Here is a 25,151-nt window from a genome sequence, read left to right as displayed (position 1 = left end):
TATTCTAGATACAGCAGTCGGAAGCTATGCCCCCCAACCATGACTCCCTCCCCATTTGAAGCACCACCATATTCTGGAGCAGAGAGAGGAGGCGTTGCATGTTTGTAGGTGTCACTGCTACAGGGGGTGTTGCATGTGTAAGCGTCACTGCTACAGGGGGCGTTACGTGTGTAAGCATCACTGGTACAGGGGGGTGTTGCGTGTAGCGTTACTGGTAAAGGGGGTGTTGCGTGTGTAAGCGCCACTGCTACAGGGGGCATTACGTGTGTACACTGCATTACATGTTTAAGCGTCACTAATACGGGGGGCTTTGCATGTGTAAGCATCACTACTACAGGGGGCATTACGTGTATTAAGCATCACTGGTACAATGGGGCGTTACATGTGTAAGTATCACTGGTACAATGGGGTATTACATGTGTAAGTGTCACTGGTAAAGGGGGGCGTTACATGTGTAAGTGTCACTGGTACAGGGGGCGTTACGTGTGTAAGCGCCACTGGTACAGGGGGCGTTACATGTGTATGCTGTGTTACGTGTGTAAGCGTAACTAATACAGGGGGTGTTACGTGTGTAAGCAACACTACTATAGGGGGCGTTATGTGTGTAAGCGTCACTGGTACTGGGGGCATTACGCGTGTAAGCGTCTCTGGTACAGGGGGCGTTACGTGTGTAAGCATCACTGGTACGGGGCGTTACGTGTGTATGCGTCACTGGTACATGGGGCATTACATGTGTAAGCATCACTGGTACAGGGGTGTTACGCGTGTATGCGTCACTGGTACAGGGTGGCGTTACACGTGTAGGCGTTACGTCATGGGTAAAGTGGGCATTACATATGTAAGCATCACTGGTACAGGGGGGCGTTATGTGTGTAAGCGTCACTGGTACAGGGGGCGTTCCGTGTGTAAGCGGCACTACTACAGGGAGCATTATGTGTATATGTGTCACTGCTTTGTAAAGTATGGGAGGGCGCAAATTTATAGTTTGCAGGAGGGCGCCGAACACCCTAGCACCAGCCCTGACCGTATGCAAATTCTACAATGCAATAAATCGCAGCTACCCTGCTCTGTTAAAATAAGATAAACTGTGGCAGGTCTCTGGGGGAATACTTTTATTCCAACACTGATAGTATACTGCAATAAAAGGAAACATATTAACCTGTTCATCACAGGCGGAGAGTAAAGTATCCCCATCCAAAGATATAATACATAATCTCTTCTTTCTGAATAACTGCATGAACAACTATTGATATTTATCACTAGTTGGTGCCATGTCTGGTGATGCCCAAGGTGGTGCCCACAGGGAAGAGATGCCCGCCTCGAAATAACACATTAAAATATTTTGCACAACCTCTGCAGAAGCCTAAAATGTATAGGACACTATCTGTTTCCTCCCTCTGGCAAGGGATATGTTGCCCACAGTCCTGTGCCCCCCTTGCCCAGCCCCAGAAACCATGTTGATCATTGGCTTCGCCTTCATGTTGGCTGTTCCTGGTTGGGTGCTAGGCAGGGGTGTTTTAAGAGAGGAGGAAACCTGCATGCAGCCTCCATTGCAGATCCTCTCCTCTCCGGCAGCTAGTAGACTGCGCATGCGCAGATCTCTGGGAAAATGGCACTTGCAGGTTCCCGTGTGCTTGAAACATTGTGTGTGTTAGAGACATATTTACCTATGGTCAGAACGCACTGGGTATGTCCAACCTCATCTGATCTTGGAAGCTATGCACTGCAGGGCCTGGTCAGTACCTGGATGGGAGACCACCAGGGAATACTAGGTACCGTAGGTATTTTGTTCTCCTACACAGAATTCATCCTGTGACTTTTAGACAATGTATCTATCATAGATTTGACTGACAATTGGATTATACTGAGCCCAATGGAGTGACTATTCCCATAAATATTTCCCATTGTTAGGAGATACAGGCAATTTTGACAATTCAAGGGAATACATATTTTCGCTCACCTATATAACTATTTCGCCCAGATTTATAGCATTAATGTATTTATCAACATCTGCTCTCTTACTTTTAAGTATATTGTAATAAAAGTTACATTTTAACATTTTCACATTTTCATTTTCTTAAGTGTGCCCTGGAAAAGACATATAGTGGCTCCTGTCTTTTGTCTTTCCAAAAGACCACACCCCCTGTTTTATAGTTTGCTGAACTATCTTTCGAGAGCACCACCAACCTTTTGCTGAATCGACTTTGTTTAAATACACAGGCAAATGCAGGAATGCAGGGGGGGGGGTTCCAGTTGCCCAGAACCCCCCACTGCTCTTGGCAAGTGGCTCAAATTATGACAATAGCAATGGTATGTAATGTGATTACTAGAGCTGCCACCACATCATGCAGTTTAAGGGATAGAGTGGAGCTGCTGCTCATGTTCAATGGTAGCAGCTTCTACCAAGTTTGCTGTGTTTGTGAATCTGAGTCCTCAATCAATGCACTGGACCAGAGAGTAGCTACCAGGAAGAAGAGACAGGAGCCTTACCATGAGGTGGGAGAATATGTGCTTAGAAAGTGCAGTACTGGTTCTATTATGTTTATGTATTTTTCTGCTGCGGGGTACACTGGGCTCCACAAGGATAGACATAGGGGTGTAGAGTAGGATCTTGATCCGAGGCACCAACAGGCTGAAAAGCTTTGATTGTTCCCAGAATGCATAGCGCCGCCTCCTCTATAGCCCCGCCTTCCTGCACAGGAGCTCAGTTTTGTAGTTGGTGCCGCAGATAGCAGGCACATAACAGAGGGGCTGCTCCAGGCAGTCCTAAGAAGAGCTTTTTTGAAGAAAAAGTGAAGACTACAAGGACAGCAGCGGTGTGAAATGTCTAGTGACATTCACTGCTGCAGCTCCATCTCTCCCCAGCGGCGCTGTACACTCCCGAGCCCTGGATGCCGGGTAACTACAGCAGGAGGCTCCGGTTTTCTTCCATGGTCAGGCACACACGACGGAGGCTCTCCGGAATCGCGTGGCCGCGCTTCGGGAGGTGGTAAGTGGGTCCCGCTTGCGGGACCCTTACTTTATCGCGATCCGGCTTGGTCAGTGGGAGGCTGGCCGCGTGCGCTGGCGGTGGACACTGTGGCAGTACAGGCGATCCCACTAGATCACCAGGGCATGGGTGCAGGTCGGGTTTTCTCTCTAAACCACTTCTTATATCGCCCACAGTACCCAGTGGTTTTGCCAGCAGGGGGATAAGGCTTAGACCTGGAGCCCCTCCCCCAGCCCCATGGTGCCATTTCCCGCAAATGTTCCCACCCTGAAGCTACATATCTGTCTCACTCCCTGTCAGTGTCTGGGCGCCATTTCTCTCAGCTACACTGTTCCTGGGACTGCTTGGGCAAATCCTCCTATGTAAAGCCGCCTGGTTGTCAGCGCTGTGACTTTACATGACACTTAAGTATTCTACCTGCCTATTAGACAGTGTTAGTTAAGAAAGAGTGCATTTAGCCAGGGTTTTCTAGTACAATTACCCTGTGATATACATCCAGTTCTTACTGTGCAGTGTTATATCTACTGACTACATAGCTATATAAGCTGGTCCAGTGCAGTATTATTGTTAGTAATAACCTCTGCATTGTACAACTGTGACTATTTAGTGATGTGCACCGGAAATTTTTCGGGTTTTGTGTTTTGGTTTTGGATTCGGTTCCGCGGCCGTGTTTTGGATTCGGACGCATTTTGGCAAAATCTCCCTGAAATTTTTTTTGTCGGATTCGGGTGTTTTTTTTTACAAAAACACCTCAAAAACAGCTTAAATCATAGAATTTGGGGGTCATTTTGATCCCATAGTATTATTAACCTCAATAACCATAATTTCCACTCATTTCCAGTCTATTCTGAACACCTCACACCTCACAATATTATTTTTAGTCCTAAAATTTGCACCGAGGTCGCTGGATGACTAAGCTAAGCGACCCAAGTGGCCGACACAAACACCTGGCCCATCTAGGAGTGGCACTGCAGTGTCAGACAGGATGGCCGATTTATGGCCGACACAAACACCTGGCCCATCTAGGAGTGGCAGTGCAGTGTCAGACAGGATGGCCGATTTAAAAAATAGTCCCCAAACAGCACATGATGCAAAGAAAAAAAGAGGTGCACCAAGGTCGCTGGATGGCTAAGCTAAGCGACCCAAGTAGCCGACACAAACACCTGGCCCATCTAGGAGTGGCACTGCAGTGTCAGACAGGATGGCACTTCAAAAAATAGTCCCCAAACAGCACATGATGCAAAGAAAAAAAGAGGTGCACCAAGGTCACTGGATGGCTAAGCTAAGCGACCCAAGTGGCCGACACAAACACCTGGCCCATCTAGGAGTGACACTGCAGTTTTCTAGCGAGAGGATGAGTGCTTTCATCCTCATGTGAATCTGAACCACTAGCCATGAACATAGGCCAGGGCCTCAGCTGTTCCTTGCCACTCCGTGTCGTAAATGGCATATTGGCAAGTTTACGCTTCTCATCAGACGTTTTGAATTTTGATTTTTGGGTAATTTTACTGAACTTTTGTAGTATACTTGACGACACAGAGGTAGAGCAATGGACTACTGTACCGTACTGCTATATATATACTGGTGGTCAGCAAAATTCTGCACTGTCCTCCTACTATATAGTATACTGTGCACAACTAAAATGCAGCACAGGTATGGGTGCATAGTATACTTGACGACACGGAGGTAGAGCAGTGGACTACTGTACCGTACTGCTATATATATACTGGTGGTCAGCAAAATTCTGCACTGTCCTCCTACTATATAGTATACTGCGCACAACTAAAATCCAGCACAGGTATGGATGCATAGTATACTTGACGACACAGAGGTAGAGCAGTGGACTACTGTACCGTACTGCTATATATATACTGGTGGTCAGCAAAATTCTGCACTGTCCTCCTACTATATAGTATACTGCGCACAACTAAAATGCAGCACAGGTATGGATGCATAGTATACTTGACGACACAGAGGTAGAGCAGTGGACTACTGTACCGTACTGCTATATAATACTGGTGGTCAGCAAAATTCTGCACTGTTCTCCTACTATATAGTATACTGCGCACAACTAAAATGCAGCACAGGTATGGCTGCATAGTATACTTGATGACAAAGAGGTAGAGCAGTGGACTACTGTACCGTACTGCTATATATATACTGGTGGTCAGAAAAATTCTGCACTGTCCTCCTACTATATAGTATACTGCGCACAACTAAAATGCAGCACAGGTATGGATGCATAGTATACTTGACGACACAGAGGTAGAGCAGTGGACTACTGTACCGTACTGCTATATATATACTGGTGGTCAGCAAAATTCTGCACTGTCCTCCTTCCATATAGTATACTGCGCACAACTAAAATGCAGCACAGGTATGGATGCATAGTATACTTGACGACACAGAGGTAGAGCAGTGGACTACTGTACCGTACTGCTATATATATACTGGTGGTCAGCAAAATTCTGCACAGTTCTTCTACTCTATAGTATACTGCGCACAACTTAAATGCAGCACAGGTATGGATGCATAGTATACTTGACGACACATAGGTAGAGCAGTGGACTACTGTACCATACTGCTATATATATATACTGGTGATCAGCAAAATTCTGCACTGTCCTCCTACTATATAGTATACTGCGCACAACTAAAATGCAGCATAGGTATGGATGCATAGTATACTTGACGACACAGAGATAGAGCAGTGGACTACTGTACCGTACTGCTATGTATATACTGGTGGTCAGCAAAATTCTGCACTGTCCTCCTACTATATAGTATACTGCACACAATTAAAATGCAGCACAGGTATGGATGCATAGCATACTTGACGACACAGAGGTAGAGCAGTGGCCTACTGTACTGTACTGCTATATATATACTGGTGGTCAGCAAAATTCTGCACTGTCCTCCTACTATATAGTATACTGCACACAACTAAAATGCAGCACAGGTATGGATGCATAGCATACTTGACGACACAGAGGTAGAGCAGTGGACAACTGTACCGTACTTAGTGATGAGCGGGTTCGGTTCCTCGGAATCCGAACCCCCCGAACTTCACCCATTTTACACGGGTCCGAGGCAGACTCGGATCCTCCCGCCTTGCTCGGTTAACCCGAGCGCGCCCGAACGTCATCATCCCGCTGTCGTATTCTCGCGAGATTCGTATTCTATATAAGGAGCCGCACGTCGTCTCCATTTTCACTCATGCATTGGAGATGATAGGGAGAGGACGTGTGCAGCGTTCTCTCAGTTGTGTTCAGTGTGCTACAAATATCTGTGTGCTGCAAATATCTGTGCTCAGTGTGCTTGCAAATATCTGTGCTCAGTGTGCTGAAGTGAAAATATCTACGTTCTCTGCCTGAAAAACGCTCCATATCTGTGCTGCATTGTAGTATATAGTAGGAGGACAGTGCAGAATTTTGCTGACCAGTGACCACCAGTATTATATCAGTACGGTACAGTAGTCCACTGCTCTACCTACCTCTGTGTCGTCAAGTATACTATCCATCCATACCTGTGGTGCATTTAAGTTTTGCGCAGTATATATATATAGTAGGAGGACAGTGCATAATTTTGCTGACCACCAGTATATAATATATAGCAGTACGGTACAGTAGTCCACTGCTCTACCTACCTCTGTGTCATCAAGTATACTATCCATCCATACCTGTGGTGCATTTAAGTTTTGCGCAGTATATATATAGTAGGAGGACAGTGCATAATTTTGCTGACCACCAGTATATAATATATAGCAGTACGGTACAGTAGGCCATTGCTATTGATATATTACTGGCATATAATTCCACACATTAAAAATGGAGAACAAAAATGTGGAGGGTAAAATAGGGAAAGATAAAGATACACTTCCACCTCGTGCTGAAGCTGCTGCCACTAGTCATGGCCGAGATGATGAAATGCCATCAACGTCGTCTGCCAAGGCCGATGCCCAATGTCATAGTAGAGAGCATGTAAAATCCAAAAAACAAAAGTTCAGTAAAATGACCCAAAAATCAAAATTAAAAGCGTCTGATGAGAAGCATAAACTTGCCAATATGCCATTTACGACACGGAGTGGCAAGGAACGGCTGAGGCCCTCTCCTATGTTCCTCATGACTAGTGGATCAGCTTCACATGAGGATGGAAGCACTCATCCTCCCTCTAGAAAAATGAAAAGACTTAGGGGTATATGCAATTCCGGGCGAATTGCGGCTTTTTTTCGCCCGTTTTTTAATTCGACACAATTCGACCGTCAAATTCCGGCCGGTGGGTGCCGGAATTCGACATATTCAATAAAAAACGGATTCAACAGTCCCGCTGTCGAAAAACGGACCAATTGACGGATAAGTGCGTCCTGGATTCAACTTTTCCGATGGCTCAAAAATGGTTAAAAAACACAGAAAAAAATTGCATGGGGTACCCCTCCTAAGCATAACCAGCCTCGGGCTCTTTGAGCCGGTCCTGGTTGTAAAAATATGGGGGAAAAATTGACTGGGGATCCACCGTATTTTTAGAACCAGCACCGGGCTCTGCGTCCGGTCCTGGTGCAAAAAATACGGGGGACAAAAAGCGTAGGGGTCCCCCGTATTTTTTGAACCAGCACCGGGCTCCACTAGCTGGGGAGATATTGCCACAGCCGGGGGACACTTTTATACCAGTCCCTGCGGCTGTGGCATTAAATACCCAACTAGTCACCCCTGGCCGGGGTACCCTAGAGGAGTGGGGACCCCTTAAATCCAAGGGCTGTGCATGGGGGCTTGATAGCCATGTGTAAAAATAAAAGAATATTATTTTTTGCAGAAGAACTACAAGTTCCAGCAAGCCTCCCCCGCAAGCTGGTACTTGGAGAACCACAAGTACCAGCATGCGGGGGGAAACGGGCCCGCTGATACCTGTAGTTCTTCTTCAAAAAAAATACCCAAATAAAAACAGGACACGCACACCTTGAAAGTATAACTTTATTACATACATGCCGACACACACATACTTACCTATGTTGACACGCCGACTCTGGCCACGTCTCCGTCTGTCGACGTCTCCAAGTAGAATCAGGGGTACCTGAAAATAAAATTATACTCACCTAAATCCAGTGTCCTGTTATTATTTGTAATCCACGTACTTGGCAAAAAAAACAAGCCGCATACCCGGACCACGGACTGAAAGGGGTCCCATGTTTACACATGGGACCCCTTTCCCCGAATGCTGAGACCCCCTGTGACTCCTGTCACAGAGGGTCCCTTCAGGCTATCAGGGAGCGCCACGTCGTGGCACTCTCCTGATTGCCTATGCGCGTCTGAGCTGGCAGACAGCGCATCGCACAGCCCCTCCAATGACAATGTGACGTGCGGTGGGGTGAGGCAGGTGAGGCAGAGCTTTTCCTGTCATACCTACGTTTGTGCCAGACTTTTGACTGTATAAAGTATATGAAAAATACAAAGAATATGTTTGAAATATCTTCTTTGCATTATTCTAATAATTTTTATAGCCAAAACTCCGAAGTAAAAAGTCTATGGCAGGTGAGGCAGTGCCTCACCTGGCTAACTTTTCCGCACACCTCTGATCAAAAGTCACCGAATTTCTAGGAGTTTATACTGCTGCACCTGTGTATAATGCCCAGAAGTACGCTTGGGCTCAGTTATTGCATGTTAATCTGGCTCTGGTGCTAGCCAGTGCCTCCTGAGCTATTTAGCTCACCGCACGTCCCATTATTCAATGGTGGGAACTTTGCGGTCAGCGGTGAGGTTACCCACGGTCAGCCGCTGACCGCAAGTAACCTCACCGCTGACCGCAAAGTTCCCAACATTGAATATAATGGAGGGGCTGTGCGATGCGCTGTCTGCCAGCTCAGACGCGCATAGGCAATCAGGAGAGTGCCACAACGTGGCGCTCCCTGATTGCCTGAAGGGACCCTCTGTGACAGGAGTCACAGGGGGTCTCAGCATTCAGGGAAAGGGGTCCCATGTGTAAACATGGGACCCCTTTCAGTCCGTGGTCCGGGTATGCGGTTTGTTTTTTTGCCAAGTACGTGGATTACAAATAATAACAGGACACTGGATTTAGGTGAGTATAATTTTATTTTCAGGTACCCCGGATTCCGAGACGTCGACAGATGGAGACGTGGACACAGTCGGCGTGTGAACATAGGTAAGTATGTGTGTGTCGGCATGTATGTAATAAAGTTTTACTTTCACGGTGTGCGTGTCCTGTTTTTATTTGGGTATTTTTTTTGAAGAAGAACTACAGGTACCAGCGGGCCTGCTTTACCCCCGCATGCTGGTACTTGTGGTTCTCCAAGTACCAGCTTGCGGGGAGGCTTGCTGGGACTTGTAGTTCTTCTGCAAAAAACAATATTCTTTGATTTTACACAAGGCTATCAGCCCCCCATCCGCAGCCCTTGGATGGGGGGGACAGCCTCTGGCTTCACCCCTGGCCCTTGAGTGGCTGGAGGCGGGGACCCCTTGATTTAAGGGGTCCCCACTCCTCCAGGGTACCCAGGCCAGGGGTGACTAGTTGGGTATTTAATACCACGGCCGCAGGGACCGGTATAAAAGTGTCCCCCGGCTGTGGCATTATCTCCCCCGCTAGTGGAGCCCGGTGCTGGTTCAAAAAATACGGGGGACCCCTAGGCTTTTTGTCCCCCGTATTTTTTGCACCAGGACTGGACGCAGAGCCCGGTGCTGGTTCTAAAAATACGGGGGATCCCCAGTCAAATTCCCCCCCGTATTTTTACAACCAGGACCGGCTCAAAGAGCCCGAGGCTGGTTATGCTTAGGAGGGGGGACTCCACGCATTTTTTTTTCTGAATTTTAACCCATTCCCGCCCCTTCCCACTGAAAACCATGCTCTCTCAATTTTTGTCAGTTAAAAAAAAATAATATTTTAAAAAATATATAAATAATAGTTGTGTCTCCTAGTAGACAAACCAAGTATCTTATCCCTTCTAATATAAAGATATAAATATATAAGATATGCTATTAGCAATAAAAAAAACACAAAAAAAAACATGTTTTAATTTTTTTTTATTAGATTCCGCCAGCAAAGTGAGGCGGAATGAAATAGATGAATTTACTGTCGAAAAGCACTGTTGTCGAATCGACATTTTTCAATTGAATATATTTTTGTCGAAAAGCCACATTTTTACCATTGCAGACATGTTGAATTTGTCACCTGTCAAATTTCAAAAAGTCGAATCTGAAAAGTCAGTTTTTTTGTCGAAAAGTACTGTATTGCATTGTCGAATCGTTTTTTTGTGTCGAAAATGCCCCGTTTTTCGACATTTGTGGCAATTCGACCGCAATTGCATATACCCCATAAGCTGGCAAAAGCACAGCAAAGAACTGTCCGTTCTTCTAAATCACAAATCCCCAAGGAGAGTCCAATTGTGTCGGTTCCGATGCCTGACCTTCCCAACACTGGACGGGACGAGGTCGCGCCTTCCACCATTTGCACGCCCCCTGCAAGTGCTGGAAGGAGCACCCGCAGTCCAGTTCCTGATAGTCAAATTGAAGATGTCACTGTTGAAGTACACCAGGATGAGGATATGGGTGTTGCTGGCGCTGAGGAGGAAATTGACATGGAGGATTCTGATGGTGAGGTGGTTTGTTTAAGTCAGGCACCTGAGGAGACACCTGTTGTCCATGGGACGAATATGGCCATTGACATGCCTGGTCAAATTACAAAAAAAATCACCTCTTCGGTGTGGAATTATTTCAACAGAAATGCGGACAACTGGTGTAAAGCCGTGTGTTGCCTTTGTCAAGCTGTAATAAGCAGGGGTAAGGACGTTAACCACCTAGGAACATCCTCCCTTATACGTCACCTGGAGCGCATTCATCAGAAGTCATTGACAAGTTCAAAAACTTTGGGTGACAGCGGAAGCAGTCCACTGCCAACTAAATCCCTTCCTCTTGTAACCAAGCTCCTGCAAACCACACCACCAACTCCCTCAGTGTCAATTTCCTCCTTAGACAGGAAAGCCAATAGTCCTGCAGGCCATGTCACTGTCAAGTCTGACGAATCCTCTCCTGCCTGGGATTCCTCCGATGCATCCTTGAGTGTAACGCCTACTGCTGCTGGCGCTGCTGTTGTTGCTGCTGGGAGTCGATCGTCATCCCAGAGGGGAAGTCGGAAGACCACTTGTACTACTTCCAGTAAGCAATTGACTGTCCAACAGTCCTTTGCGAGGAAGATGAAATATCACAGCAGTCATCCTGCTGCAAAGCGGATAACTCAGGCCTTGGCAGCCTGGGTGGTGTTAAACGTGATTCTGGTATCCACCGTTAATTCACAGGAAACTAGAGATTTGCTTGAGGTACTGTGTCCCCGGTACCAAATACCATCTAGGTTCCATTTCTCTAGGCAGGCGATACCGAGAATGTACACAGACCTCAGAAAAAGAGTCACCAGTGTCCTAAAAAATGCAGTTGTACCCAATGTCCACTTAACCACGGACATGTGGACAAGTGGAGCAGGGCAGACTAAGGACTATATGACTGTGACAGCCCACTGGGTAGATGTATTGCCTCCCGCAGCAAGAACAGCAGCGGTGGCACCAGTAGCAGCCTCTCGCAAATGCCAACTCATTCCTAGGCAGGCTACGCTTTGTATCACCGCTTTCCATAAGAGGCACACAGTTGACAACCTCTTACGGAAACTGAGGAACATCATCGCAGAATGGCTTACCCCAATTGGACTCTCCTGGGGATTTGTGACATCGGACAACGCCACCAATTACGTGCATTACATGTGGGCAAATTCCAGCACGTCCCATGTTTTGCACATAAATTGAATTTGGTGGTGCAGAATTATTTAAAAAAATGACAGGGGCGTGCAAGAGATGCTGTTGGTGGCCCGAAGAATTGCGGGCCACTTTCAGCATTCAGCCACCGTGTGCCGAAGACTGGAGCACCAGCAAACACTCCTGAACCTGCACCACCATCATCTGAAGCAAGAGGTGGTAACGAGGTGGAATTCAACCCTCTATATGCTTCAGAGGATGGAGGAGCAGCAAAAGGCCATTCAAGCCTATACAGCTACCTACGATATAGGCAAAGGAGGGGGAATGCACCTGACTCAAGCGCAGTGGAGAATGATTTCAACGTTGTGCAAGTTTCTGCAACCCTTTGAACTTGCCACACGTGAAGTCAGTTCAGACACTGCCAGCCTGAGTCAGGTCATTCCCCTCATCAGGCTTTTGCAGAGGAAGCTGGAGAGATTGAAGGAGGAGCTAAAACAGAGCAATTCCGCTAGGCATGTGGGACTTGTGGATGGAGCCCTTAATTCGCTTAACCAGGATTCACGGGTGGTCAATCTGTTGAAATCAGAGCACTACATTTTGGCCACCGTGCTCGATCCTAGATTTAAAACCTACGTTGGATCTCTCTTTTCGGCAGACACAAGTCTGTAGAGGTTCAAAGACCTGCTGGTGAGAAAATTGTCAAGTCAAGCGGAACGTGACCCGTCAACAGCTCCTCCTTCACATTCTCCCACAACTGGGGTTGCGAGGAAAAGGCTAAGAATTCCGAGCCCACCCGCTGGCGGTGATGCAGGGCAGTCTGGAGCAAGTGCTGACATCTGGTCCGGACTGAAGGACCTGCCAACGATTACTGACATGTCGTCTACTGTCACTGCATATGATTCTGTCACCATTGAAAGAATGGTGGAGGATTATATGAGTGACCGCATCCAAGTAGGCACGTCAGACAGTCCGTACGTATACTGGCAGGAAAAAGAGGCAATTTGGAGGCCCTTGCACAAACTGGCTTTATTTTACCTAAGTTACCCCCCCTCCAGTGTGTACTCTGAAAGAGTGTTTAGTGCAGCCGCTCACCTTGTCAGCAATCGGCATACGAGGTTACTTCCAGAAAATGTGGAGAAGATGATGTTCATCAAAATGAATTATAATCAATTCCTCCGTGGAGACATTCACCAGCAGCAATTGCCTCCAGAAAGTACACAGGGATCTGAAATGGTGGATTCCAGTGGGGACGAATTAATAACCTGTGAGGAGGGGGATGTACACAGTGAAAGGGGTGAGGAATCGGAGGATGAGGAGGAGGTGGACATCTTGCCTCTGTAGAGCCAGTTTGTGCAAGGAGAGATTGATTGCTTCTTTTTTGGTGGGGGCCCAAATCAACCAGTCATTTCAGTCACAGTCGTGTGGTAGACCCTGTCACTGAAATGATGGGTTTGTTAAAGTGTGCATGTCCTGTTTATACAACATAAGGGTGGGTGGGAGGGCCCAAGGACAATTCCATCTTGCACCTCTTTTTTCTTTCATTTTTCTTTGCATCATGTGCTGTTTGGGGACTATTTTTTGAAGTGCCATCCTGTCTGACACTGCAGTGCCACTCCTAGATGGTCCAGGTGTTTGTGTCGGCCACTTGGGTCGCTTAGCTTAGCCATCCAGCGACCTTGGTGCACCTCTTTTTTTCTTTGCATCATGTGCTGTTTGGGGACAATTTTTTTAAGTGCCATCCTGTCTGACACTGCAGTGCCACTCCTAGATGGGCCAGGTGTTTGTGCCGGCCACTTGGGTCGCTTAGCTTAGTCATCCAGCGACCTCGGTGCAAATTTTAGGACTAAAAATAATATTGTGAGGTGTTCAGAATAGACTGGAAATGAGTGGAAATTATGGTTATTGAGGTTAATAATACTATGGGATCAAAATGACCCCCAAATTCTATGATTTAAGCTGTTTTTGAGGGTTTTTCGTAAAAAAATACCCGAATCCGATAAAAAAATTTCAGGGAGGTTTTGCCAAAACGCGTCCGAATCCAAAACACGACCGCGGAACCGAATCCAAAACCAAAACACAAAACCCGAAAAATTTCCGGTGCACATCTCTAAGGTCCGTACTGCTATATATATACTGGTGGTCAGCAAAATTCTGCACTGTCCTCCTACTATATAATATACTGCGCGCAACTAAAATGCAGCACAGGTATGGATGCATAGTATACTTGACGACACAGAGGTAGAGCAGTGGACTACTGTACCGTACTGCTATATATATACTGGTGGTCAGCAAAATTCTGCACTGTCCTCCTACTATATACTGCGCACAACTAAAATGCTGCACAGGTTTGGATGCATAGTATACTTGATGACACAGAGGTAGAGCAGTGGACTACTGTACCATACTGCTATATATATACTGGTGGTCAGCAAAATTCTGCACTGTCCTACTATATACTGCGCACAACTAAAATGCAGCACAGGTATGGATGCATAGTATACTTGACGACACAGAGGTAGAGCAATGGACTACTGTACCGTACTGCTATATATATACTGTTGTCACAGCGAAATTCTGTACTGTCCTCCTACTATATACTACAATGCAGCACAGATATGGAGCGTTTTTCAGGCAGAGAAGGTAGATATTTTCAGCACACTGAGCACAGATATTTGCAAGCACACTGAGCACAGATATTTTCAGCACACTGAGCACAGGTATTTTCAGCACACTGAGCACAGATATTTGCAAGCACTCTGAGCACAGATATTTGCAGCACACTGAGCACAGATATTTGCAGCACACTGAACACAGAAACTGAGAGAACGCAGCCACGTCCTCTCGCTATCATCTCCAAAGCACGAGTGAAAATGGCGGCGACGCGCGGCTCCTTATATAGAATTCGAATCTCGCGAGAATCCGACAGCGGGATTATGACGTTCGGGCGCGCTCGGGTTAACCGAGCAAGGCGGGAAGATCCGAGGCTGCCTCGGAACCGTGTAAAATGGGTGAAGTTTGGGGGGCTTCGGATCCCGAGGAACCGAACCTGCTCATCACTAGACTATATGTGTGTGCATTAGCTTGCTGAGTGGTTTCCATTTCGTGTCTCTCACTTAACTTGCTATCCCTATATTCTGTAACCTAAGGGGGCTTGGTGCGTCAGGTTTTATATAGGATTTTCACAAGATATACTTTAATACGTATTTTTCTCTGTGATTTTAGTCACCATATCTCTCCTATATCTCTGCTTGTGCTGACTACACTGCGCAGGGGTTTGAGTAAGAGGTATTGTGCTGCTGCCAATTGTACTGTGTTACCTGATACTGCAAGTTATATCATGTCTGCTTCTGAAGGTAACGGTTCTGGGGCGGAACACACTGCAGGTGTTACTGAAGCCACAGATCCATATGAGGAGAATATAGCAGCTGTGGGCTCTGGTTCTGGGGGCTCCTTGCCCCCCAGTGGGACTGTGGCAATGGAGGTACATAATGACCCACCGTGGGCTGCTTTTTCCACGCTTCTGCATACGCTAGTTAATAAACTAACACCCCCTATGGGACCCCCTATGCCGGTGCAACCGTATGTGGTCCCTGCAGTTAACCCGCCGTGGGCGGACAATTTATCTGCTCAATTTAAGAAGTTGAACCAGTCCCTGACTACTAAAAAGTCTGACCCTCGCTCGCCCAAGCCCAAGGGGTCCTCTAAGCGGGCTCTTATCTCCTCACAATCCACTGCTGTCACTGACACCTCGTCAAATGAAGATGGCATTACACTGACCCCACAGATTCTGACACAGATACTGCTGATGGGGAGGGTAGTTCACATGTGGATGTTCCTGATCTTTTGGAGGTTATTAAGTTGATTTTACAGATTACGGATGATCCTGAGCCATCCGTCCCTCCTAAGAAACCAGACAGGTTCAAGCGTCAGAAGGTGGTTAAACAAGTTTTACCTCAATCTGACCACCTAGTGGATATACGTCAGGAACCCTGGGAAAACCCGGGTAAGAAGTTTGTGCCTCAAAAGAAGATGCTGGCTCGCTATCCCCTCGCGCCAGAGCTGTCTAAAAATTGGGAAACGCCTCCTCCAGTAGACTCACATGTGGCTAGGATCGTGGTTTCCTCAGCTCTACCTGTCACTATCGTCACGTCTCTAAAAGAGCCTACGGATAAACGTGTGGAGGGTTGTCTGAAAGCGATTTACACCCTCACGGATGCTGCACAAAGGCCCACTATTGCAGCAACATGGGTTGCAGAGGCTATTGAAGCATGGGCCTTGGAGTTAAAAGCTGAAATCTTTTCTGACCATGCTAGACAATGCTTGTCATATATTGTCACAGCTTCTCACTTTATTAAAGAGGCGGCTTCTGATGCCGGTATCCTAGCAGCCAAGGCCTCTACTACATCAGTCCTGGCTCTCCGGATATTGTGGCTGAGATCCTGGTCTGTGGATCTGGACTCTAGAAAAACCCTGGAGGTACTCCCTTTCAAGGGAGATATTCTGTTTGGGGAGGGCTTAAATAAGATTGTGGCTGACCTGGCTACTGCCAAAACTGCCTGTCTGCCAAGTACCGCTCCTTCTGTGTCGAAGGCTAAAGGTACTTCCTTTCGCCCCTTTCGTCCTTCAGGTAAAGCAAAAGGTCAGGCGTACAACAAGCAGGCCCGCACTTCCAAACCTGGTAAGCCAAAGCCCAAAAGAGCCTGGGCGGCCCGTCAGCCAGCTTCCAAGACCGATAAGCCTGCCGCATGACGGGGCAGGCCTCCCCCTGGGGGATCCCAGGGTGGGGGGCCGGCTTCTAGGGTATACCCAGGAATGGTTGAAGACCACTTCAGATGCCTGGGTACGGGAAGTCGTCACTCGAGGTTACGCCATAGCCTTCAAAAACTGACCCCCTCATCGATTTTGCCGGCAGACGTCCCGTTGGACCAGACAAAGGCAAACACTCTACATTCGGTGGTACAGACCCTCCTGGATACAGGAGTCGTAGTACAGGTGCCTCTTGCGCAGGGGTACTATTCTCCGCTGTTTCTAGTCCCGAAACCGAATGGGTCCTCCCGGCCCATTCTCAACCTCAAGGCATTGAGCAGGTTTGTGAAGGTTTCCAAGTTCCGTATGGAAACCCTTCGCTCTATAGTTCTGGCCTTGGAACCTGGGGACTACATGGTCTCCCTGGACATACAGGATGCTTACCTGCATATTTCTATAGCAGCGTCACATCAGCAATAACTGAGGTTTGCGATTGGCAACCTCCATTACCAGTTTCGGGTGTTACCTTTTGGTTTAACTACGGCTCCGCGAGTCTTCACCAAAGTTATGGCGGTGATGACGGTGGTACTCCGCCGTCAAGGGGTCAGGATACTGCCGTATCTGGACGACTTGTTAATCCTGGCAAATTCCCCAGAACTTCTCCTACGTCATCTGGATATGACTGTCCGGTTTCTACTACCCCACGGGTGGCTCATCAACTGGAAGAAATCCTCCCTTGTCCCTGCTCAGAGCATGGTGCACCTGGGAGCGCTATTGGACACTCACAACCAGAGGTTGTTCTTGTCTCAGGAGAAAGTCCCGAAGCTTCAGGACAGGATTCGTTGCTTCCTTTCTCGTCCGCAAGTGTCGATACATTCGGCGATGCAGGTGCTGGGCCTCATGGTGTCAGCATTCGACATGGTGGAGTATGCTCAATTCCATTCTCGCCCCCTCCAGAGGCTGATTCTAGCCAAGTGGGACGGCCTGCCTCACCGGATCAGGTCTCACGTGATCTCATTGACACCGGAGGTCCGTCTGTCGCTGCTCTGGAGGCTCCAGGACCGACAACTGTGCAGGGGCCATCCCTTCTGGATATCCAACTGAGTCCTGTTGATGACAGATGCCAGTCTAACAGGTTTGTGGCGCGGTGCTGGAGCAACACTCCCTTCAGGGTCGGTGGACCAGGGAGGCATCCCTCCTCTCGATCAACATTCTGGAATTGCGGGCGGTCTTCAATGCGTTGAACCTGGCCCAGCATTTAATTCAGAACCGTCCTGTTCAAGTACAGTCGGACAACGTCACCACAGTGGCTTACATAAATCATCAAGGCGGCACTCAAAGCCGTTTGGCAATGAAGGAAGTCTCACGGATTCTACGTTGGGCGGAACACCATCTTCCGGCCATATCGGCAATATTCATTCCAGGAGTCCTGAATTGGGAAGCGGACTTTCTCAGTCATCAGGACGTACATGCCGGCGAGTGGGGCCTCCATCCAGAAGTGTTTCAACTCCTAGTGGAAAAGTAGGGCCTTCCAGACGTAGATCTGATGGCGTCTCGACACAATCACAAGGTTCCGGTCTTCGGAGCAAGGTTAAGGGATCCTCAAGCAGCATTCGTGGATGCGCTGGCGGTGCCGTGGAGGTTTCGGCTGCCGTACGTGTTCCCTCCGGTGTCACTCCTGCCCAGGGTAATTCGGAAGTTCAAGCAAGAAAAAGGAAATCTGCTTCTCATAACTCCAGCGTGGCCCAGACGGCACTGGTTCTCAGACCTGCAAGGACTATCGTCAGAGCATCCAATTCTACTTCCACAACACCCAGACCTCCTCGTTCAGGGCCCCTATGTCTACCAGGACCTAGCCCGGCTGTCTTTGACGGCGTGGCTCTTGAAGCTTCCATCTTAAGAGCTAAACGGTTTTCTGAGGCGGTCATTCAAACTATGTTGCGGGCCCGGAAACCGGCTTCGGCACGGATTTACTATAGGGTCTGGCATTCTTACTTTGTTTGGTGCGCATCTAACGATTATGACGCTTCCAAGTTTAGTATAGCCAAGTTGTTGGCTTTTCTTCAGCAGGGCCTGGACTTAGGCCTGCGTCTGGCCTCCCTCAAGGTTCAAATATCTGCCTTGTCGGTGTGGTTTCAGAGAAAAATTGCGACCTTACCTGATGTGCATACCTTTACTCAGGGTGTGTTGCGTATCCAACCTCCCTATGTCCTGCCTGTGGCTCCTTGGGACTTGTCTGTGGTTTTGGAGGCGTTACAAGAGTCTCTGTTTGAACCTCTTGGTTCAGCTGATCTTAAGTGGCTTTCCCTTAAGGTGGTGTTCCTGCTGGCTATTGCTTCAGTTAGAAGAGTGTCGGATTTGGGTGCCTTGTCCTGTAGTTCCCCAATCTGATATTTCACCGTGACCGTGCGGTTCTTAAGACTCGTCCCGGATATTTACCTAAGGTGGTTTCTACGTTCCACCTTAACCAGGAGATCGTGGTTCCGGCACTTGTTTCTCCTGATCTATCTCCCAAAGAGCGGTCTTTGGATGTGGTACGGGCTCTCCGTATCTATGTGAAGAGAACTGCTTCTATTAGGAAATCTGATTCTCTCTTTGTACTGTTTGGATTTCACAAACGGGGCTGGCCTGCTCACAAGCAGACTTTGGCCAGATGGATTAGAATGGTGATTGCACATGCTTATGTGAGGGCTGGTTTATCAGCTCCTGCTCACATTACGGCCCATTCTACTCGGTCTGTTGGACCTTCTAGGGCGGCCCGCCGTGGTGCGACCATTGAACAATTGTGCAAGGCGGCTACATGGTCCTCTGTGAACACGTTCATAAGGTTCTATGCCTTCGATACTGCCGCTTTCCAGGATGCTTCCTTTGGACGCAGGGTTCTTGTGCCCGCTACAGTGCGTCACCTCCCATAAGGAACTGCTTTAGGACATCCCCTATGTGTATCCTTGTGGAGCCCAGTGTACCCCGCAGCAGAAAACGAGTTTTATGGTAAGAACTTACCTTTGTTAAAACTCTTTCTGCGAGGTACACTGGGCTCCACAAGGCACCCGCCCTGACGCACTTAGCTTCTTTGGGTTGGTATGGAATTAGCCGCTGACACTTCTCCTGTCGTGAGAGTGTCGTGAGAGTGTGGTGTATGTGGCTACTAACCGTTGTCGTCTCTTTTCCTGCTACTGCATTGGGCTGGTTAACTAAAAACTGAGCTCCTGTGCAGGGAGGCGGGGTTATAGAGGAGGCGGCACTATGCATTCTGGGAACAGTCAAAGCTTTTCAGCCTGTTGGTGCCTCGGATCAAGATCCTACTCTACACCCCCTGTCTGCACCATCATCCTGCTCTGTCTTTCTCCAGAACCATCATCCTGCCCTGTCTTTCTCCAGTACCATCATCCTGCCCTGTCTTTCTCCAGCACCATCTTCCTGCCCTGTCTTCCTCCAGCACCATCATCCTGCCCTGTCTTCCTCCAGCACCATCATCCTGCCCTGTCTTCCTCCAGCACCATCTTCCTGCCCTGTCTTCCCCCAGCACCATCATCCTGCCCTGTCTTCCTCCAGCACCATCATCCTACTCTGTCTTTCTCCAGCACCATCATCCTGCCCATTCTTTCTCCAGCACCATCATCCTGCCCTGTCTTTCTCCAGCACCATCTTCCTGCCCTGTCTTCCCCCAGCACCATCATCCTGCCCTGTCTTCCTCCAGCACCATCTTCCTGCCCTGTCTTCCTCCAGCACCATCATCCTGCCCTGTCTTCCCCCAGCACCATCATCCTGCCCTGTCTTCCCCCAACACCATCATCCTGCCCTCTCTTTCTCCAGCACCATCATCCTGCCCTGTCTTTCTCCAGCACCATCATCCTGCCCTGTCTTCCTCCAGCACCATCATCCTACTCTGTCTTTCTCCAGCACCATCATCCTGCCCATTCTTTCTCCAGCACCATCATCCTGCCCTGTCTTTCTCCAGCACCATCTTCCTGCCCTGTCTTTCTCCAGCACCATCATCCTGCCCTCTCTTTCTCCAGCACCATCATCCTGATCTGTCTTTCTCCAGCACCATCATCCTGCCCTCTCTTTCTCCAGCACCATCATCCTGCTCTGTCTTTCTCCAGCACCATCTTCCTGCCCTGTCTTTCTCCAGCACCATCATCCTGCCCTGTCTTCCCCCAGCACCATCATCCTGCCCTGTCTTCCTCCAGCACCATCATCCTACTCTGTCTTTCTCCAGCACCATCATCCTGCCCTGTCTTCCCCCAGCACCATCATCCTGCCCTGTCTTCCCCCAACACCATCATCCTGCCCTCTCTTTCTCCAGCACCATCTTCCTGCCCTGTCTTTCTCCAGCACCATCATCCTGCCCTGTCTTCCCCCAGCACCATCATCCTGCCCTGTCTTCCTCCAGCACCATCATCCTGCCCTGTCTTCCCCCAGCACCATCATCCTGCCCATTCTTTCTCCAGCACCATCATCCTACTCTGTCTTCCTCCAGCACCATCATCCTGCCCTGTCTTCCCCCAGCACCATCATCCTGCCCATTCTTTCTCCAGCACCATCATCCTACTCTGTCTTTCTCCAGCACCATCATCCTGCCCTGTCTTTCTCCAGCACCATCTTCCTGCCCTGTCTTCCCCCAGCACCATCATCCTGCCCTGTCTTCCTCCAGCACCATCTTCCTGCCCTGTCTTCCTCCAGCACCATCATCCTGCCCTGTTTTCCCCCAGCACCATCATCCTGCCCTGTCTTCCCCCAACACCATCATCCTGCCCTCTCTTTCTCCAGCACCATCATCCTGCCCTGTCTTTCTCCAGCACCATCATCCTGCCCTGTCTTCCTCCAGCACCATCATCCTACTCTGTCTTTCTCCAGCACCATCATCCTGCCCATTCTTTCTCCAGCACCATCATCCTGCCCTGTCTTTCTCCAGCACCATCTTCCTGCCCTGTCTTTCTCCAGCACCATCATCCTGCCCTCTCTTTCTCCAGCACCATCATCCTGATCTGTCTTTCTCCAGCACCATCATCCTGCCCTCTCTTTCTCCAGCACCATCATCCTGCTCTGTCTTTCTCCAGCACCATCTTCCTGCCCTGTCTTTCTCCAGCACCATCATCCTGCCCTGTCTTCCCCCAGCACCATCATCCTGCCCTGTCTTCCTCCAGCACCATCATCCTACTCTGTCTTTCTCCAGCACCATCATCCTGCCCTGTCTTCCCCCAGCACCATCATCCTGCCCTGTCTTCCCCCAACACCATCATCCTGCCCTCTCTTTCTCCAGCACCATCTTCCTGCCCTGTCTTTCTCCAGCACCATCATCCTGCCCTGTCTTCCCCCAGCACCATCATCCTGCCCTGTCTTCCTCCAGCACCATCATCCTGCCCTGTCTTCCCCCAGCACCATCATCCTGCCCATTCTTTCTCCAGCACCATCATCCTACTCTGTCTTTCTCCAGCACCATCATCCTGCCCATTCTTTCTCCAGCACCATCATCCTGCCCTGTCTTCCTCCAGCACCATCTTCCTGCCCTGTCTTTCTCCAGCACCATCTTCCTGCCCTGTCTTCCCCCAGCACCATCATCCTGCCCTGTCTTCCCCCAACACCATCATCCTGCCCTCTCTTTCTCCAGCACCATCATCCTGCCCTGTCTTTCTCCAGCACCATCATCCTGCCCTGTCTTCCTCAATTACCATCATCCTGCCCAGTCTTCCTCCAGCACCATCTTCCTGCCCTGTCTCCCTTCAGTGTCACCCCCCACTCCTTAGCTTCTCTTTCTTGTCTGACTGGTTGCTCCACATGGTTCCTCATCCCTTTAGCTTCTTATTAGTTCTCCACACAGGAGAGGAGAGGGAAGTGTGCTGCCAAATGGTAGTTGCCATCTGCATCTTATAGAGGTGGCAGAATGCTGTATCAGTACTACTGCAGCCAGTGTACACGTTGGGGTTCGCTGCTGTGACTGAACAAACTCAGCTGAGCTCTCGGTACTGGCAGCAGCGGCAAAAGTTTCAGTTTCCCTCTTTCACTCTCGACCAACCAGAGGTTGTGGATGGGTGCTAGTCGGTACAATCCCCCATTCCTCCCTGCACTGTATTTACTTAAAGAGTCACAGTGGATGCAAGTGGGGCCACTTGTAAAAAATGATACACAGTCCTATCTGCCCTTTGGAAAACTTCCTAAAGACTTAAACAGCCAAACCGCCCCTGGTTGCAGTTGTCTAAGTGGAGACGATGACAACACGAATGAGGGTTTTGGTGGTATCTGGGGTAAAGAAAAACTGGATTTTCATGATTTTCTAGAGGCGAAAGCATCCGGATTGAGATATGTGGGAACTGAAGGAGTATGCAGAGCAGAGGATGACACCTAGGCAGTGGAATTGGGAAACATAAGATAGGGTGATGTTATCAACAGAGAAAAAGAATGGGAGCAGAAGGGGGACCCTGGAAGGTGGGAAAACAATAAATAAAATCTTGGCCATGCCGAGTTGCAGGAAGCACTGGTACATTCAGGAGGATATGACAGACAAGCAGTTGCAGATACAATCCAAGTGGCACAGCTTTATACAATGCCTATGTAAACTAATATATGCCTGTGACCAGGGGCGGATTGGGAACAAAAAGCGGCCCTGGAAAATTTGTACTAGTGGCCCCACATGGGCAGCACCAGAGGTGTAAGTTCTAGCCATGGGCCATGGCAGCAGCACCCTCCCCCCAAGACTTTCCAGATAGTGGGCATGTCCAGCATCAAGGGGGAAGTTAAAAGGAAATAAAATTAAATAGTATGAGCAGATTATATGATACACCTTCAGAATGTAGGAAACTATATAATTCTTTAGAAAGATATATTTTCTTGCTTATTACACCAACCGTATCCCAATCACTATTCACTCAATCTTATATGTCAGCCAAGCAGGCAGACAGAGCATACACTAGATCATCTGCAATCACAGGCTGTGGCAAAGTCATTTTCATATATATGCAAATTATTTAGCAGTTTATTCATTATGTCTATAAATAGGACCCATGTCCTCAAACAAAACAGGCCCCATGGGTGCATCGGCCCACCGGGAATCATCCCTGTAAACCCTATGGCCAATCCGCCTCTGCCTGTGACACTTCAGTGTAGTGGTCACTTTGTGGAGGCTTGTTTTCTAGGTTTCTGTTTGCAGATGTTTAGGAACTCCCAAATCGCAGCAGAGCTTACTGAACATGAGAACGATTTCCTCTGTACGTGGAAGAAAGCTAAAGCCAAGCACCCGTCATTGCTCATCGCATAACACTTCTTTAAAACAGTTCTGTGCTCTCTCCTTTGTTACATATACCGTACTAATAGTTTGGGACATAGGAAAGCTGTGAACATGTATGGCATGCATTATATTAACGCACACTTATCTTTTGTAGTAAAATTATGTTAATGGCATTTTTTTTGGGGGGGGGGGAGGGTTGAATGTAATCTGTTGTGAATTGGCAGCACTGGAGCTATTATGGGGTATTTATATGTACTAACTAGGCAGACTGAACTTGCAAAATTTCTGCCTCAATCAAACTAATTGGAAATGCATCAGACTAGCTTGCAAAACAATAGAGGGGTCTCTGCGCAGCAAGATTGCATAAATCTGACATTTAAGGCCTATTCACTCACATATGTTACCTAATTTCACACCTTAAAAATCTCCAGGAGCCACAGCCCACTTCACTACAAATGTTGCTTGCCAAAAATCCACCCTCAGCGCACCAGTTCTTGACTGAATCGGCCACACCAAGCAACTTTTTTGCTAAAAATGTGCGTATTAATTTGTATATATCTGTTGGTGAGTGAGTCTGAATCTGTATACAAAGTGCTACAATGTAAAACACTCACAAACAGAACCCCCTTCCCTCATGTACTATATACTCCCTATATAACGGCCAGGGCCGTAACTAGGTGTGTGCTGATGGTGCCTTGCCCAAAGCGCATCTGCACTGAAGGCGCACCATCGGCAGCACCCCCCCACATACAGGCGTTGTAGTCAGTGGTAGTTCCGCTGTGTGTCGGCGCCTGTCTCCCGCCGCCGCCTCTGTAAGGGACAAGGAGTGGTGTGGCAGGCGCCATTTGTTGGTAGAGACTGAGTCTCCGTGCGGTGATGCTGTCTCTCAGACCTGCTTGCGGCTCTGCAATGGGGAGGGAGTGGGAGCGGTAGTGCAGGCGGCAGGTCCGTTACATTATACGCCGCTGGAGCGCTGCTTTAAATGAGACCGCCGCTGTCAATGGAGAGAGTGGGAGTGCTACTGCAGGCGGTAGCTCGGATCAGTGATATACCGCTGCTCAGCCTGTGTGAGCCGCAGCCGGCGATGGGGAGGAGCAGGGAGCGCCAGTAAATGAGGGACAGCGCCTGTGAAGCCTGGATGCTGGAGCAACCGCACAGGTGACCGAAGAAAACAATCTCTATCTCTTCCCCCTCCCCCTCCCATTCAGATGTCAGACATTGAGGAGGGTCAAAACCCTGCAGCTCTTATTGGACTGAATGTAAATCCCCGAGCACCATATTCCTGAATCCCAGGGGTATTATCCCAGCATGTGCACCTGTGTAGCAACTCACTCTCCAAAAAGAGCATCCCAATAGCAGAGAGGAATGAAGTAGAATGTCACCAAGGGGTCTATTCATGTAGCATTGAAAAGCCCTGTTTTGCGTTAAACAGGGCTTTTCTC

The 25,151-nt window shown here is 48.6% G+C and overlaps 1 pseudogene; it reads left to right on the top strand.

Moving 5' to 3' along the window:
* The first annotated feature begins 1,665 nt into the window (after nt 1–1,665).
* LOC134951264 (5S ribosomal RNA) lies at nt 1,666–1,784 on the top strand (annotated as a pseudogene).
* Nucleotides 1,785–25,151: the final 23,367 nt, after the last annotated feature.

Source organism: Pseudophryne corroboree, chromosome 1, assembly GCF_028390025.1.
Source record: "Pseudophryne corroboree isolate aPseCor3 chromosome 1, aPseCor3.hap2, whole genome shotgun sequence".
Classification (NCBI taxonomy): Eukaryota; Metazoa; Chordata; class Amphibia; order Anura; family Myobatrachidae; genus Pseudophryne; species Pseudophryne corroboree.
Note: the sequence above shows the minus strand (reverse complement) of the source record. Positions and strands in the feature narration are given on the sequence as shown.